Source organism: Panthera onca, chromosome D4 (genome assembly GCF_046562875.1).
Source record: "Panthera onca isolate mPanOnc1 chromosome D4, mPanOnc1 haplotype 2, whole genome shotgun sequence".
Taxonomy (NCBI): Eukaryota; Metazoa; Chordata; class Mammalia; order Carnivora; family Felidae; genus Panthera; species Panthera onca.
Window position 1 is genome coordinate 34655722 of NC_138351.1, and position 17583 is coordinate 34673304.

Below are 17583 nucleotides of genomic sequence, written 5' to 3' on the forward strand. Positions count from 1 at the left end.
ATCTTGCAATTCCTGAGATTGAGCTCTGCGTTGGGCTCCAGGCTGACAGCACGGAGGCTGCTTGGGATTCTCTCTCTCTCCCTCTCTCCCTCCCTCTCTCTCTCTCTCTCTCTGCCCCTCCCCCACTTGTGCTTGCTCTCTCTCAAAATAAACTTAAAACATTTTTCAATAAGGTATTTTTATATATAGTTAATTTTGTTCTTCAGGTAAGTGATAAAATCACATCAACTTTATCTGTTGTCTAATGGTTTCATTTGTAATCCTGATTATAACATATCGTGTAACAAACACTTACAAAAAGTACCTGGATTAATGATTTCTTTACTTACATTTGAATTGATATATAGAGAAGCAAACAGGAGACAAAACTCATTGTAAACCATTCAGCCACATGAGGTGAGTAAATATTTGAGGCAACCACATGATAAGCATTTTTTTCCTAAATTATATCTAGGCACTAAGTAAGGAGGAGATAGTTTATTTCTTTGAGAATCCCATTTACTCATAGAAGTATATTTCACTTTGTCCTAATTTACCATAAATTCAACATGACAAAAAAACAGTAATGCAACAGCAACAAACACTGGATTCTTTTTCAATTCAGTAGGGCAATGCCATGTGATCTCTGGAATGCAGATAAGCTACTTTACTACTTCATATGTGAGACTGAAAAAAAATTATTTTTGACAGATCTCTTCAAATGAGAGTTCAGAAGAGAACACACAACATTAAGATCTGAAGATTTAAAAGGCCAGTTTTTTTTTATTATACTCTCCTGTTTAATGTGTCTCAACATTTTCCTAGATGATACTGAATATAGAAAAGAAAAATTCCTAGTTCTCAAAAGCAGTGTTCTAGAACAATGACAGCAGTGATACCTTTTAATCCTAATGTTTTAGTTTTTAGCTATTTTTCTCCTATATCAGATTAAAGTACATAATAAGAAAACAATGGACAGAAGTTAGTTGATGTTCCTATTAAAGACTAGAGCTTCATGGATAGTCATTTTTACAAGTATAATTCACAGACTAGGACTTCAGATGTTATTTGGAAAAGCAAAAGGAATTAAAAATTTTCTAGACAATTGGTGCAAGAAAAATGTTATTAAAATTTTATTAAACTGCTCTGATTAAAGAGATAAAGTTGGATTGATAGAAAGTAATTACAGTGTTTATAAAAAGAAATGCATATAAGTAACAAATAAAATTATTGATTGCAGTCTACGTGCAGCATTAAAACTGAATAAATTCAGAGTGGCATGCTTCCTTTTCCATGAATAGCACAACCCTAAATTTTGGCCCCAAATTAACAAAATGAATGCATTAATTCCTTACCCCTCTGTAAACACTGCCACGTTTGCATAGACTCAAAATTATTAAGTAAAATAATACATGTAAAACACCTGATGAAAAGTTCTCAGTAAAAGAACAGTAGATGTCTTCCCTTTCTTGTCTCCATCCATCTGACTTGTGCAAGAACATCTCTTATTTAAGACAATCTTAGTATGTAAGGAATGTCTGCTTTCTCCCTTATGCTAAGTGGATCTCCTTTGACACTGAAGCAATCACCCAGTTAATTTAGGCAAAGAAATCCACTCTGTCCTCCCACTTGCTATAACACTGTGCCCATCTATATAATTTGAAAATTGATCTACTTTTGTATGGCAGATAACAACAACAACAGAACATAAACACATATATTTCTCAGCTTTTCATTTCATTTGATACTTGGAGACCTGAGCATTCAGAAATACAGTGTAAAAGTAGATTCAAAAGAAAAACCAATCAATAAATGGAGTGGTTTTGTAATTGTTTTGTGACTTCTATTACAACAGCATTTTATAAACAACAATATAAGGAAATAGGAAAGATAAATCATCATCTTGGTTTTTGAGAGTTTGATTAGTGGAGTTTTAAGTGATAACATTAATTCTTCTTTATCAAATACACAAATTTCTAATCTAATTTTAAAACACACTAATTTTGGGTGTGCCTGGGTGGCTCAGTCGTTTAAGTGTCCAACTTTGGCTCAGGTCATGATCTCATGGTTTGTGGGTTTGAGTCTGGCATCGGCCTCTGTGCTGACAGCTCTGAGCCTGGACCCTGTTTAGGATTCTGCGTCTCCCTCTCTCTCTGCCTCCCCCCTGCTCAGCTCTGTTTTTCTCTCTCTCTCAAAAATAAATTTAAAAATGTTAAAAAATTAAAATAAAACATTAATTTTCCCTCATTTTACTCTGCATACTGTAGACAGATGTATTTTTAGGTTTTCAGTATTACCTTGCTTGCTATTCAATTAAAAATTTGTTAAAACTCGGTTTCCTCTCCCATGTTTATTTTCGGATGTGAGAGGAAAAACAGATGAGTTTCCAAACTGAAACATGAATAAACGTTTGTTAATGTTCAGTCAATGCCTTTCGCATCTCATTTCCTGGTTGAAAAAATAAGATTTTTACATCTGAAATGAAATGAAAAAGCATGATGCTTCCTTCAAGTCTGTGACACAATAGAGAAAATCCCAAGTAATCACTTAAAAAATTCCCCTATCTAGTTCCATCCCCAAATGTATTTAATGCAATATCTACTTGAAACACAAGAGTTTCCACCTATGTCTTTTGGGTACAGTGTGTATATATGTGTATATATTAAGTACATACTAAGAACCCCTTGCTGTTCATATCATTACTCCTTATAGGTAAGGACATAATGTACCATACTAAATACAGGCTTCTAATTAAAGAAGACACACAGGTTGATCATTACTACTTATACCCATGGTGTTCAAGTAGCTTAGAAAATATTTACAACCTAAAGTGTCATGTTTACTTTCTTCTATGTTACATGTGACAAGCAAACTAGAAAAGTTAGAACTCCCCAAATCTAGAATTTTAGAGTTTATTTCTAAGCTAAAAGATTAATTTCAGAAATTAATTTCTTTAAAATGTATATTGGCTTTATAATGTAAAATTAAAGACTATTCTAGGTAAAATACATTAGAAAAATGTCCATGAATTGATAATTTTACATATTTGCCCTTTGGGGGAAAAAAAAAACAGAATCACTCGAGGATATCACTATAGTGGTTGTGATTCATCTGATGTTCTATACTCAGTGTTTAGCTTATAGTTTATTTTAAAATATATTTATAGAATGAATGGCTGAAATGCATTATAGGCAGGATATATGGCAACAGTGACTTTTTCCCCAGAGCCTTAGAAATAGTTAAATAAATTTCCCTGCAGAACATGTGGTTATTAAGTAAACATATATTGGAATAGACCAAAAATATAGAAAATCATCTTTAAAAATAATCAGAATGGCTCCCAGGCTCACACTTGTCTGTACTCTGATTCATAATAAGAGTCATCTCGGACTTTGGCACTTTTGAAATTTTTCCAAGTGAACATGTATAATAGCGTTCTGTGCCATGATTTCCAACTTTTACATATCCACTGACTATTCTGAAGTATCACACAGTGACTGCTTGCCAGGTAACAATTCATATTACCAAATTTTCTAGACATACTACCAATGTGTATACAATTAACCATTTAATACAGTGGATTTTCCCTTTATTTTGGGGAGTTTGTTTTAACAATTGTGCTCCTCTGAAGTCTCAAGGCCACTTGTTGGCTGTTGTGGGGAGACTGGGAGGGTCCTGATAAGATGGAAGGAAAAACAGCCCAGGATTCAGCACCGGCAAAGGGTTTAAGTTAGGGGGGCTTATATCCCAGTTTACACCTCTGTCCCCGTTTCATTATCAAATCACCATCTTTCAAAGTGTCCCAGTTTGGACAATAAATTATAAGGTTAAAGCAGACTCTAACTTCTTTGTATCCATATCTATACCTTGGGATCTAGGTGAGCTTCATGCTCAGTAACACAGCCAGGTGAATATGTATATGTACAAAAAGGGCAAGAGAAACAGACAGACAGATACTAAGTTCACTTACAAATCTATCACATGGAGAGGAGGGTGGGAAAAATTAAAGACACCAATTTCTGAAGAACAACATCTGCCTCCACTTATCTACTCTGCTGCCATAAGAGTAGAATTAAAGCCAGAATAAGAGAGGCACTGGCCTGACTCATTGATTTACCTTGTTCAACTTGTCTATGGAGCTGCACAGAAAAGAGAGAAAGGGAAAGAACAGAACATGTGATTCTTAACACACATTTACCCTATTCTCCACTAAACCAGAATTTTAACCTATTCAGATTAAATATATTTTCCTTTTTCTGGGGCAGGGTAGAGGCTGGAAAGAATGTGGTGGTGCAGAAGCTAGTTGGATACATGTTCAGTTATGGAAGAAAAGAACAAAGTTAAAGAACCGATTTACATGTTGATCATTCTATAAAAACATTTTTTTTCTTAATTTTATTATTATTTTTTAAATTTACATCCTAATTAGTTAGCATATCATGCAACAATGATTTCAGGAGTAGATTCCTTAACGCCCATTACCCATTTAGCCCATCCCCCCTCCTACAACCCCTCCAGTAACTCTCTGTTTGTTCTCCATATTTGAATGTCTGTTATGTTTTGTCCCACCCTGTTTTTATATTATTTTTGTTTCCCTTCCCTTATGTTCATCTGTTTTGTCTTTTAAAGTCCTCATATGAGTGAAGTCATATGATTTTTGTCTTTCTCCGACTAATTTCACTTAGCATAATACCAATTTTTAATCTACTGTGTCTAATTAATATTTTATATTTTAAAAATTATTACTGAAAAACTAGGTAGAATTATGCCATAATTTCTATCCTTTTCTTTTTCTTAATGCTCTGGGAATGGAACCATAGACTCATTCTATTGCTTGAGTATTACACAAATCAAGCATTAAACATGTCTTCAAGTAAAATATGTTCTAAAGATATTAACAATTTTTTAAAATATCCCTGCATTAACATACCTAAAGAGAAGCTAGGTCATTCAAAAGGAGAAAAGTAACTCATAGACACACAGAAAAGGGAGGATCAGAAAGGACTATGAGCATGATTACTTGGCCCTCCAAGAAAGACAGTGGCATCCAGTCATCAGAGATCGATGACATAGCCATTAAGATCATAAAACTAATGAAAAGTGAGGTCTTCAGAACCCAATTACCTCTCAAGTTTACAAAACTAATGATCAGTCCTGGAATAAGGTGACCACATCAAGATACTTTCACCTGACACACCTTCATCCAAGATTGCAACTTCTTCAAATTTATCATCTCCTAAGATTAGACTGTGGACTTTCTGTCAGGCCCTAAACTCTGCCTAAAAGCCTTGAAAGTGAAAAACATGTCTTTCCCCTGGACAAATGTATATAATAACCATTATAGAACCATTATAATGGTGGGGACTGGTTAAGTGACTTAGAGTATGAAAAAACCTATGAAGCTATTGAAACTGTGTATCTACTGACATAAAGACATCCACTTTTCCTGTTAAGTAAAAAAAAAAAAATTATTAAATATATACCTGTATTTTATTATATTATATACACTATATCATATACATATATCTAGATATTTAGAGATATAAATATAAATATATACACATACATATGTATATACAGAAAGCTAGAATATTATACATCAACACTACCAGTACTTATCTCTGAGAAGTAGAGATTGATAACATTAAGTTAATTAAACAAGGACTCCATTAGACTGAGGGGGTCCTAATGCTGTGATGGCCTATGGAGGTAAATCAGAATCTAAGTCTGTAAAAGCCTCAGGGTTACAAAATCAAAACCCTAAGGACAACCAGTCATAAACAGCCAACTAGGCTTTAAGTTATAGCCAATCAATAATTTTTCTTTGCTTTCACTCTTTATACGAGTCCTTGCCCTAGCAAACACTTCTGGTTTGATGCTGCCCAAATTGAGTCAGTTTTCACTTGAATAAACTCTTAAAATATTTAATATGGCTCAGTTGATATTTTCTTAAAGATTTTATTATTTTTTAATGTTTTTATTTATTTTTTAGAGAGACAGACTGCATAGGCGAGGGAGGGGCAGAGAGAGAGGAAGATAGGATCCCAAGCAGGCTCTGCAATCACAGCGGACGGCCCAATGCAGGGCTCAAACTCACGAACCTTGAACCCAGGACCTGAGCTGAAGTTGAACACTTAAGCGACTGAGTCACTCGAACACTTTATAGGACTTAACACTTTGGAGGGTATTTTGTGAAATCCATGTCAACTTTTTCAACTGGCTTCTATGGTCATCTAGAGATAAAGCTCAGTGTAGATTTATGACCAGGAAAAAATATTGAACGAGCCAACACTAAATTAGATTGTCTCCCTCTAACGTTATCAAAGAATGGAACTGAGAAGTAATCAGGATAAATTACTTCTGATTTTGATGATAATGATGAGTGCATCATCATGATGCACTGAGTCTCGTGTGTACAGTGACCCTTAAAACAAATTTAGATGGATACTCTTATCTCCATACTGCAAATAAAGAGACTGAGGCCTAGGAGAGTTAAGACACTTTGCACAAATCACCCTGGTAGTCCATTAAGCAGTGAAACTAGGATGTGAATCCAGAATTTTCTGACTTTGGAGTCTGGGCTCTTTACTACACTCTAATGCATGTATATTAAGTTGCAACTTTAAATTTACTATCGTAAAGTTCAATTCCTTATTTCAAAACTGTGAAGAGAAAGGAAAACAGATTAAAGACCAGATGTTCCTGTCAGTTTGGTTTAAGGATGCATTAATCCCACAGTACAGTACTTTCCACTTCCAAATCTTTTTCTTATTTTCTTCTTTTTTTTTTTTGAAAATGAAAGACAAGCCATACGTTTCTATATGGTTAGATTTTTAACATGATTCTTATCAAAATAAAAAGGGTGGGATCTTAAGTATAATCTTTATCCTATATAATTGGGAAAAATGAGGCACAGTGTTTTAATTTCTTTCATTTACACCCTCCCAACCAAACCCCCTCTCTTACCCACCTTCCTCCCCACAAATTTTGCAGGAAAAGAGAGAAAGCTGATATACATTCATTTCTTGGAACTGAACAGTCACAATGGAGCAAAGGGAAGAGTAGTATTGACAGAAACCACTGAGAATGGAAACAGACCAATAACTCATGAATAACAAGTCTGCACTAACAGTTTTAATGACTATCCTAATGGTTTAATGGATGGCACTTTAATAGGATTTCTAGTACAATCCTTCTGAAAGCTTGTCTTCAATAAATCTGTCATTAACAAAGAGCTGAATTGCTTCACCACATAACTATAGTTTACTGAATCTGAACATAACAAAATTATGGCAGTTGTCAGCCTGTATTACTAGCCTGGTTTCAAGTATTTTGTTAACTACTGTGGGAGAGACGGCTCCATGCTCAAAATGTAGGCTGCCAGTGAAAGAGGCATATTTATACCAAGGGGATGCAGTAGGCATTAAACGAAATACAACAGAAAGCTCACAATTATCAATTTATGTGTACAAAGACAAAAGTAGAAACAGTCATTGTAATCCAAACACATAGGTGTCTGTGAATATTGCAACGTGAAAGACTCACTGCAGTTCTCTTTGAATAACATATTGAATGCTTTGGGTGATTAGGTTTTGAATGCCCAGAGCATTTCTACATTTGCCCCATATTTGTTTACATTGTCTTGTTTCCTGTACTGACTTAAAGTTATTTAAAGTCAGGGATTGCCATATTATGTTCTTAAGCATGCATACTACTTCAATATAAAAGTTGAACTGGCAGCAGTCAGTCTTAGTGGATATTCCTAAATTCCAGCCCTTTGTTCCCTTTTAGTCTGCCCATGTCAGCGGTTTTCAAGTTTGACTTTTTCACACTGGAATATTGCTAGTCTGGAGAGAACGTTGTTATCCTTTCTGTTTTTCTGAATCCTACCTTTCTTTCAAGGTTTAAATTCCATGGTCCTAATCCACTCGTACCTAGAGACCTCTGCCACTTGCTTTCGTATGTACCTACCACCATGTTATCACAGTGTGGACCATCTATTTCACAGTTAGGTTTAAACTTATAACATTTATTCTTTTAAAACTGCTTAAAATCATCATAAACTTTTTATCTGATAATTCCTTAACTCCTCAACTCTATTTTAAATTCCTGAACAAAATACAGTCTACTATATCTTTGTAGTCTATAAATGGCTAGCCCAGTCCAGGTGCAAATAAAATATATAGATGTTATTTTAACAATTTCAGAGCTTTGTCTCATTTCCCATGAATGTCTTTTGAAATTGGGAAATTCATTTCTTTTGTAATTATACTTTCATTCCCTGATTTAGTTGAGTCTTAAAATATATACAAAATTTTAAACCTGATGGCAATAGACTGATGCATTCTTCAGATTATCTTCCTCAATAATGCTGACTGCTGTAAATTCATTGACTTTACTGAAATCTGTATTGATCATCAAGACTACTGAAAATAACCCACAGGCTAAGCCATAGTTCGTTGAGGTTGCACAAATTGAATATAGCCTAGAGTATGTTGGAGGAATAAAAATATCCTTTCCCAGAGCCAATGTTGGAAAAATTTGAATTGGCATACCCTATTTTTGTTTATTTACAAGTAGTATGTTTATGTTTATTTACAAGTAGTATTATGTAAAAATGTCTCTCTTTGTTCAAAATTGAAAATATTATCAATAAAGCTATTCAATAAAAGTAAATGGAATTTTATTTTGGAAAAGAAATATAATTACATTTGAGTTCATTTAAAATACCTTTTGTTTATTAAGAATAATTATTAAAAAAAGAATAATTATTAGATTATAGCTCTGCTTTATGCAGCATAAGTCTTATTTATTCCAATTTGAGAGTATACTTTCTTAAATTTTATTATTATTATTTTTATTTTAGAGAGAGAGAGAGCAGGTGAGTGGGGGAGAGGGGCAAAGGGATCGAGAGTGAGAGAGAGAGAGAGACAGAGAGAGAGAGAGAGAAAGAGAGAGAGAGAGAGAATCTCAAGTAGGCTACATGTTCAGCGTGGAGCCTGACATGGGGCTCGATTCCATGACCCTGGGATCCTGACCTGAGCCAAAATCAAGAATCAGATGTTCAAGCAACTGAGCCATCCAGGCACCCCATTCCTTTGATAATTCAACAAGACAGCAAACAAAATAAAAAGAGGACAAACAATATATAAATAGCAATATGGGTAAAGTAACAAATATAAAAAAAATGTTCTAACAGACAAACCTCTTTTATCAATATAAATAGTAAAATACAAATAGGTTACCTTAACCAATGATTTGTAATAAGGGAAGAACAGAGAGAGCGGGAGATCTCTATGATATTTGAGCATCTCGTATTTCTTTCTGAATGTACAGACTACATCCAGTTAGAAAATTTTGCCTGATATCATAACACAAAATGCTATGCTTGATAACTGCTCCCATAGCCTAGAGAAACGTTCAGACGTTTGGCCACAGAAACATAATAAAGAACAAATGTTCCTTAATCTTAACTCAAGTAACAGAATATGAGAAAGAAAAATAGAAATTTTCTCTAAAATGAGTCCAAAGTGCTACAAGTTTTAAGGATTTCTTTTTCTGTCTAAGAAACTAGTAAATTTAGACTTTGAAGAACAGATTTTAGATAACTGCTAGCACTCTAACTGGATTTCTAAATCACTGAATATACTGGATATTAGAAAGCAAAAAACATCTCAACATGGCGGATGTAACAAGTACAGACCAAAATCCAACTTGCATTATAATGGAGTAAAACTTATAGCTGCATAATATGGGAATGCCAACAAAATCCATTTAGTGCAGCTTTGGCCTAATGTTTACCTAAAAACTGAAGGAACTTTTAGGCTCAGAATTCAAGAGCAAGGATTATGCATTCTTCATCTTTGTACCCCCCCAGAGCCTAGTAAAGTACCAGGTCTATAGTAAGAACTCACTAAAGGGTTATTGCATGAGATGGCAGAATACAAAGCTGGGAAAGAAGAGACCTCTAAAGAAGTGGACATTCATGTTTTTGGAAAAATTTTTTAGAAGTAGCTAGTAGTTTTATAATTGGCCCTCCATTCTGCTCAGTGATATTTGGAAGAAATGAGCAGCTTTGCCTCACAGAGTTCATTTGTTTATTCTCTAATGAAAATTATAATCCTTTACAATTGGTTGCTGTAGAATGATTACAGATCAAAAACAAAAAGATTATATCCCTTTTCAAGAGCAAATGAGTAGCAAGAGCAGCTGAAATCTTGAGGAAACAAAGATGTTCTTTTCATGCAAATATTTTAATGATAAAACTGCAGCAGGGAGATAAATACTGAAACTACTAGCATTTGTGTGTGTGTGTGTGTGTGTGTGTGTGTGTGTGTGTGTGTGCGCGTGTGTGTGTGTGTGAAACTTGCTAGATTTTTAGCTTTGAGGAAAGGTGATTTTTCTTCCCCTTAGAGTTGGCCCTGAGACATGAATACTCCAGATCATTTTTCTTCATAGACTCTGAGCATAGAAAAGTGAGTTCTGCAATCAGCATTCTTCTGCTGCTTCCTTTCAGGCAGGGCAATGAAGGGCTTCCTTATCTGTGCACAGAATCTTTAGCAGGAAGCTTGATCTTCTGCTCTGTCCTAATACACTGTCCCAGGGAGGCCTACCAAGGAAAGTCAAAGGTGGATTCCCCACCTAGAAGACCATTGCCCATCAAGTTGCTGCTTCCCTGTCCCGAGGACTTCCCCACAGGACCTCTGCTGCAGTACAGTAACATTATAACATATTGAAGCATCTTTATTCATGGGTTGATGAATGGTGTCCATCTCGATATGATGTTATGCTTGGGAAGAGGGAGATACAAAGAGCAAACCAGTTTCCTGCTTCATTTTTGAATGTTATTCCTCCATTTATTTGAGAAATATTTAGCTTGCTAGTCACAAGGATATCCCAATAAAAATAATCCATTCCTTGCCCTGAAGAAACCTGGATTATTATAGTGTAAAATGAAGACTGCAATCCTTTGTAGTATCAGCGACTCAAGTACAGCAAACAGCAAATCAAATCTTCCCCATAGTGACAGGCACTTGTCTCACCTGTAACATTGGCCTTCCATGCTCTAGCTACCCCCAGACTGTGACATAACCAATTTCAAACAATGCCCCAGTATCACTAGTTCCCTCCATCAGTGGTTTAAAAACAATGCAAATAAAAGAAAGGTAAATCTTTGTCAAAATGTAGGAGAAAAAAAGCCTAGTGGTCTTCTTGAGTCTTTATAATATACCCATTTAATATTCATATCTAAAGTATATCCACTGAATTGTACACTTTTAAACGGTGAAATTCATAACCCATTAATTGTATCTTAATAAATGATAAGGAAAAACACATGGAAATATATCAAATACATTTATTTTTTGCCAGGAATCACTATTCCTGTCAATAAATAAAAAATTACCTCTATCACAATCATGGATAGCTACCTATTTGGGTTCTCATATAGAAAGCAAAACTTCTTCGATGTTTCAGGTTAACCTAATTTTGACATGGATGACTACAATTTTGGTTTCAGAAAACCTTCCCCTTTATTCATCAGTTTGTTTTTGTCTAGCAAGTCCACTTAAAAAAACCCATCAGCTTTTGCATAATGTTAGATACAAAAACTGGCTGAATGACTTCAACCACATCGGTCAACTTCCCAGAAAATGTATTTTCTTCAGTGAAACAACAGGGCTGGACTAGATTCAAAGATTTTAGAAATCTTCAAATATAACTCCACAGTGGAAACTTTATGACACAGAATTCAAACCTCTGAAACTTTAGGACAGCTTTTTTTTTTTTCTTTTGTAAGATAATGGGAGAATCCTTGAGCTGTGACAGGGAGGATCAATACAGAAGGAATAGAAAAGGAACAAAAAAGGAAATCAATGCCCAGTTGCACAGCAACACCCACCAACTCCAATATTTAGGCTGAAAATTTTTATTCTCCTCATGTCTCAGCTGATGACAAGGAGGTCAATTAATTACCATGGTGGGGGGGGGGGAAACGAGACTGAGTTCTCCTACCTTTGCTAATGCAGCACCCTAACTGCTGTTCATACAAAGGGAGGTAGCATTTCACTGTTCATTAACCATACTAATTATGGCTTCTCAATCACTTCAGCCATGTCTGCACTCCCAAGTTATAGAACACCAATAGAAGAGATTGGAGTTAAGCTTTCAAGGAAGGGGTAGAGGCATCACCACAATGAGAAAACAAAAATGGAAACCTGGTACCAGAACCTCATCTTTATAACATCTACTTTTAATTGTGTTTTATAATAATCAGAGAACCAGAATCCCAGGGTTAGAGAGAGAAAGAGAGAGAGAGAGAGAGAGAGAGAGAGAGAGAATCTACAAAGGTTACCTACCTAGTGCAATCACCCATCTGATGCTAAACTTCTGCCTCGTCAATCCAGCTCATTAAATTATATGCCACTTCACATACTGTTCAATTTAACAGAAATAAAAGCTCGAGCTAAAACAAACAAAACAACTACAATGGGCCCTGAAACTAATGGAAGTAAATGTATATAGGCAAAAAGTTTGTGTATTCCTGCCAACTTGAAATACGGCAAACTTCTGATTGGGAAGTAATAGCTTCTATCTTTTAAAAACACTTAGCAGCTTTTATATGAAATTAAGTTGTGGAAACTTAAAATAGGACTTTGCATAGATGAAAGAATGCCTTAAAAATCTTAAGGCAAAATGTCACTTTATATCATTTTAATATATTTATGAAGCTTAATGTATTGTAGTGAACAAGTTTTCCCTTCATCATGGGTCTTACCTAAATAAAGTTGGAATCTAGTGATATGCAGAGAGGAAGGCATTTTGCCAGCATGTTTCGCTTCTTTTAATCTCCAATTTAATTTAATTTATTTATGAGAGAGAGAGAGAGAGAGAGAGAGAGATCACACACAAGTAGGGGAGAGGGGCAGAGGGGGAGAGGGAGATAGAATTTTAAGCAGGCTCTATACTCAGCATACAGCCCGACAAGGGACTCAATTCCACAACCCTGGGACCATGACCTGAGCTGAAACCAAGAGGCAAGACACTCAACCAACTGAGCCACCCAGGAGCCCCAATATTTAGTTTTAAACAAGTAGGTAGACTCTGGTCTACAGTTTAAAAGACAAGAATAAGTCAATACCGATTATTCCCTCTGAGAGTTAAGACTGAGTCTTTAGACCTTTCAATCCTTCCAACCTCTGCTTCTGCTTTCTCTCCAGCTCATTTTCCTAGGAAATTGGTCAAGATCAGAAAACACATGAAGTCACCTTTTATAAGAAAATTCATTGAGTCAACCTGGTGGATTGAGGATTTCTAGTCCAACTAATCACATATGTCTATGTTCAGCAAGGTTAGAGTGCAGTGCTAGTTTATTTGTTTTCAGGTATAAACTGTAATCTTTCATCATCTTTAAACTTGCTAAATAAAAAATAAATAAATAGACAAGAACATGAAGGGGAAGGCTGGTTATAAAAGCTCTTACCCAAAAGAAACCAAGTCCTTTTTTGTTGTTTTAAAGAATGTCCATGATATTGAAAAACAAAAATAAAATATAATTATATCAATCAGAAATTTGAATCAACACATCTTATTTGGAATCAGAAAATACTCATGAATATTACAAAACTACCTTAATAGATTATCACATAAAATGTGTTTTATTTTAAGACCATAATGAAAACAATTGTGGAAGGAACCATCACAGGGAATTATTTATAGTGGTCAGAACATGACTCTGACACCAAGCCATGTGAGTTCATATCCCAGTTCTGCCACCTACTAGCTGCATGACCTTTGACAAATTACCTAGCTTCTCTCTTTCGGTTTAGTCCCTTCTTTTATAACATGGGGGTACTAATAGCACCTGCTTGGCAGGACTGAATGAGTTAGTATATGTAACATGTTGTGAAGACTGCCTGGCACATATTAAGTGCTAAACACATGTGTTATCATTATTGTCTCTATAAAGCTGATTCTAGACTGTGAAGCACTACAGAAAAGCTAGGCAATATTACCACCTTTAATTTAATTAAATTAAAACTTAATTTAATTAAAATTTAATACTAAATGTTACATAGTTTAATACTAAAGAAGAAGGTATGAAGGGATATTTTGCAGGCAGGAGTGGAGGAGAGGGATGAGGAAAGGGAACATGGGGTGAAGAGGGGAAGAGAGAGATAAGGGGGAGAGGATAAAGGAGATTGAGGGGATGGAGGAGAGGATGGGGACGAGTGGGGATGGGGGGGGGGAGGAAAGAAGAGATGAGGGGGAGTGGATGAGGGGAGGAGGAGTGAATGAAATCAAGAATCTCCATGAGCCTCTGACTGGAGTTTGGATGAAAGATGAATGCCCACCATTAAGGAAACTTACTTGGTAAGTGAGAAATAACACAGTTCTGATTATACCACATGCCTAAACTTTTTAAAGCCAAATACTCCAAGTGCTGTATCTGTGATGACAGATTCCCAAGGCATTGCTAAATCCACAGGTTCATGTACTGTCTTAATGCTTACAACTGTCCCTTTTATCCTCTTTGTTCTCCCCAACATGGTGGCATGCCCAACAATTACTTTTCATGTAGAATGACAAACTATTTAGTCACAGTAGACAAATCATGGCAAATAATATTCCCACTACTTTTATTACATCTAAACACCAAATACATAAACAAGTAAAGACATTCTTATTCTGTTGGGCAGCGATAGGCTCTCCTTGCCCTAATCCCTTTTAGCAGCATTATTAAAATTCTCCCCGAAGCTGTACTCAGAAGTGACATACAAACAGATGCATTCATTTGATCCCTGGGAGTACTTACGGCTTTAGGAGTAGAAACAGGAAATCATTTCCATGATTTGAGAGTACTTTTGAGATCACTTAGTGCAGACCCTTCAGTGTTGGTGTCCCAGCCTTTTAAGAATGTAATCACCTTTCTCACCTCACCTCTGAGCAGCATGACCCAGACATTGCAGTGACAGGCACAGAACACATTGGGGTCCCCTGAACAAGCCATGCCCCTTTTCATCTCCATGCCTTTGTGTGTCAATCTCCCTCACACTGGGGTCTTTTGGTCCTAGCAAACTTTAGTGATTCCAACTCACATGCTCTCTGAGAAGCCTCTCCTAGGTACCGCTCCTTCTTAAACCTCCTCTTCTGACCATCACCCACTATGTCTTAGAAAACTATGGACTTATCCAGGGAAAAACTTACTTCTTGACCCTTTTTTCTTTTTCTTTTTTTTTTTTCCACTTTCTAGTAAGTGTTCATCAAACAGATGAAGGCATTCCAACTAACTGATTCTCTTATAAATAAGGAAACTGAAATCAGAGGAGTTAAACAGCTTGTCGAGGGACATTCAGATTCACAGCAAAGACCTGAGGCAGGTTCTACTCTTCAGTGAAAATGAGTCTTACTGGGTACTTAGTGTGGATTTAATATCCATAAATTCTATTACATACAAAATATGAAAAGAACTTTGCAGACATCATAACCACCTTCCATTTTCATTACTGCTCACCTTCTCATTGCTTTCATAGAACCCATTTTTGGAAAAAGGAGAACGGGATGTTATGCAAATAAAACAACTTATGGAAAAAATGTAGTGTTATTAGATGACTAATTGGTAGGTCACGAGTGTAAAGTTCACAATACTGAGGGGCATATGTGTTTCCTGTGTGCCTGTTTTGTACAGAAAGGCAAAGAGGTTAGGCGCCTGAAATATATTCATCTGCATAACAACCTTATGAGTAGATGCTAATATTCTCATCTTAAGTGAGAGAGAACCAAGGCTACAAGAGGTGAAGTAGCTGGTTCAGGGTCAAACAGCACAGTGACTAATTGGCAAAGTCCAAATATGAGCCCCGGTTTTCTTGACTTCTGACATTCTCCCCAGCATCTGATACTGTTCCCCTCCACATGGACATCATTCTGGCCCTAAAGCCCCAACTTCATTTTAAAATCAAAACAAAACTCAGAAAATAGGCCTTTTTTTTCCTCTTTCTATAGTTTCTTTGAAGTTGAAAGCTTGTTTTGGAACTAGAAACACTTCAGGATTAATTGTTTCCTGAGAGGTTTGGGCTCCACATGGGAGCAGGTGGAAAGACAATTTGGACAACATCCAGTGATGGTCAAGGGCCAATTAGTTATGGTGAACTTGTATGAGAACAGGGATTGAGAAACAAGACAGGAGTTATAGGACATTCCCCCGAGATGAGTATGACTCCCAGAAGAAAAAAAATAAATAAAAGGATCAAGGATAAACCATATGGAGTTTAAGGTTAGTAAGGGAAAAAAATATTTGAGGTTAAAAAAAGATAGTGGGAACAGGAACATTTTAAAAGTTCAAATACAAATAAGTTTCGAAACTTGAGAATTTGCTTGAAGTTTGAGTTCTAACAACTACACAAGTTCAAAAAGATTAAAAAGCTATAAACACATAGACACACCCTGGTTTTGGATGTGTTTCTTCTGAGGGGAGCTGCTGTTTCTTTGTGTCCTACCAGATTTGTTTACAAGGTGCAGAATGGCAGCCAGCTGGGAAGAGACTCTCTGTACTTTTATATCTTACTCGGTGATGCTGGTTCTTAGCTATGATCCAACCCCGGCCCCCCTCCATCTTCTCGGATTGCCAACTGGGAGGCCCATCCTGACTATAAAAACTGTACTGGGAGTTTAATCAGTAGGTACTTTTGAGTTAAATCTGAGGGGTCTGTACTAAAATGTATTCACTTCTGTACTGTCTAAAGATAATAACTGTCTATTTTCTGAGAGAAAAGTTCTGAAAATAAGGCTTCACTGCTGATAAATCAGGTGGGGATGTCAACTGAGAAAGCAGCTCTTTTTACAGAGAGACATTCTTTGTTCTATTCACTCCTGTTGTTGGTACTAGCAATTTTGATCACAACAAAGAGCTTCTGTGAACTGTAAATTTAGTTAGAAATCGATCCAGACACACACTTTGGTTAATTATCTGCTGCATGCCCAGTGGTGGGCTTGCCACCAGGTGGCCAGCAGCACACAAGGAAGGCCTAACACCTGACTAGGAGAAGCTTCTATTCCAACACCAAGAATGATCAGAATAAAAGAAAAGGCAACATAGTAAGTGCCGATTACAGTGCACCAAATTAGCAAATTTTCTTTCTTCTTCCTTTAGTATTGTTTATTTTATTGAATTCAACCAAGTACTATGGATTTGACCAATGAAAGGGATGGGAAGAGGCCAGGGTTTCACTGAGTCTAATACATACATTATTTTTCACATTTTAACATCTCTGAAATTGATGTGCATCTTACAAGTGATGGGCCTGTATTTAATGAAATAATAGCTACTGAGACTACTAAGCACTTTTATCAGGGATTCTGCTAAGCATTTTATATGTATCCATTTATTTTTAATTACATATGAGGTGTTATGATTAGTTCCTTTGCAGACACGAAACAAGTAATAAAACAGAGGTTCAGTTATTCACATAAGGTCATACAGCTTGATCCAGCAGCCAAACTTAGGCAGCTGGAATCCAGTGCCTATGTCCTTACCCACTGTGCCACCCTAGTCTCACTGTTAGCTCAATGACCATAGGGCCCTGAATGGCAGGCAGAGGGGTTTGGGCC

The 17583-nt window shown here is 36.1% G+C and overlaps 1 protein-coding gene across 34 annotated transcripts in view; it reads right to left on the reverse strand.

Annotated features, from left to right (window-relative positions):
- PTPRD (protein tyrosine phosphatase receptor type D) overlaps positions 1-17583 on the reverse strand; it is a 1372973-nt gene that overhangs the window by 86931 nt on the left and 1268459 nt on the right. The window lies entirely within an intron of this gene.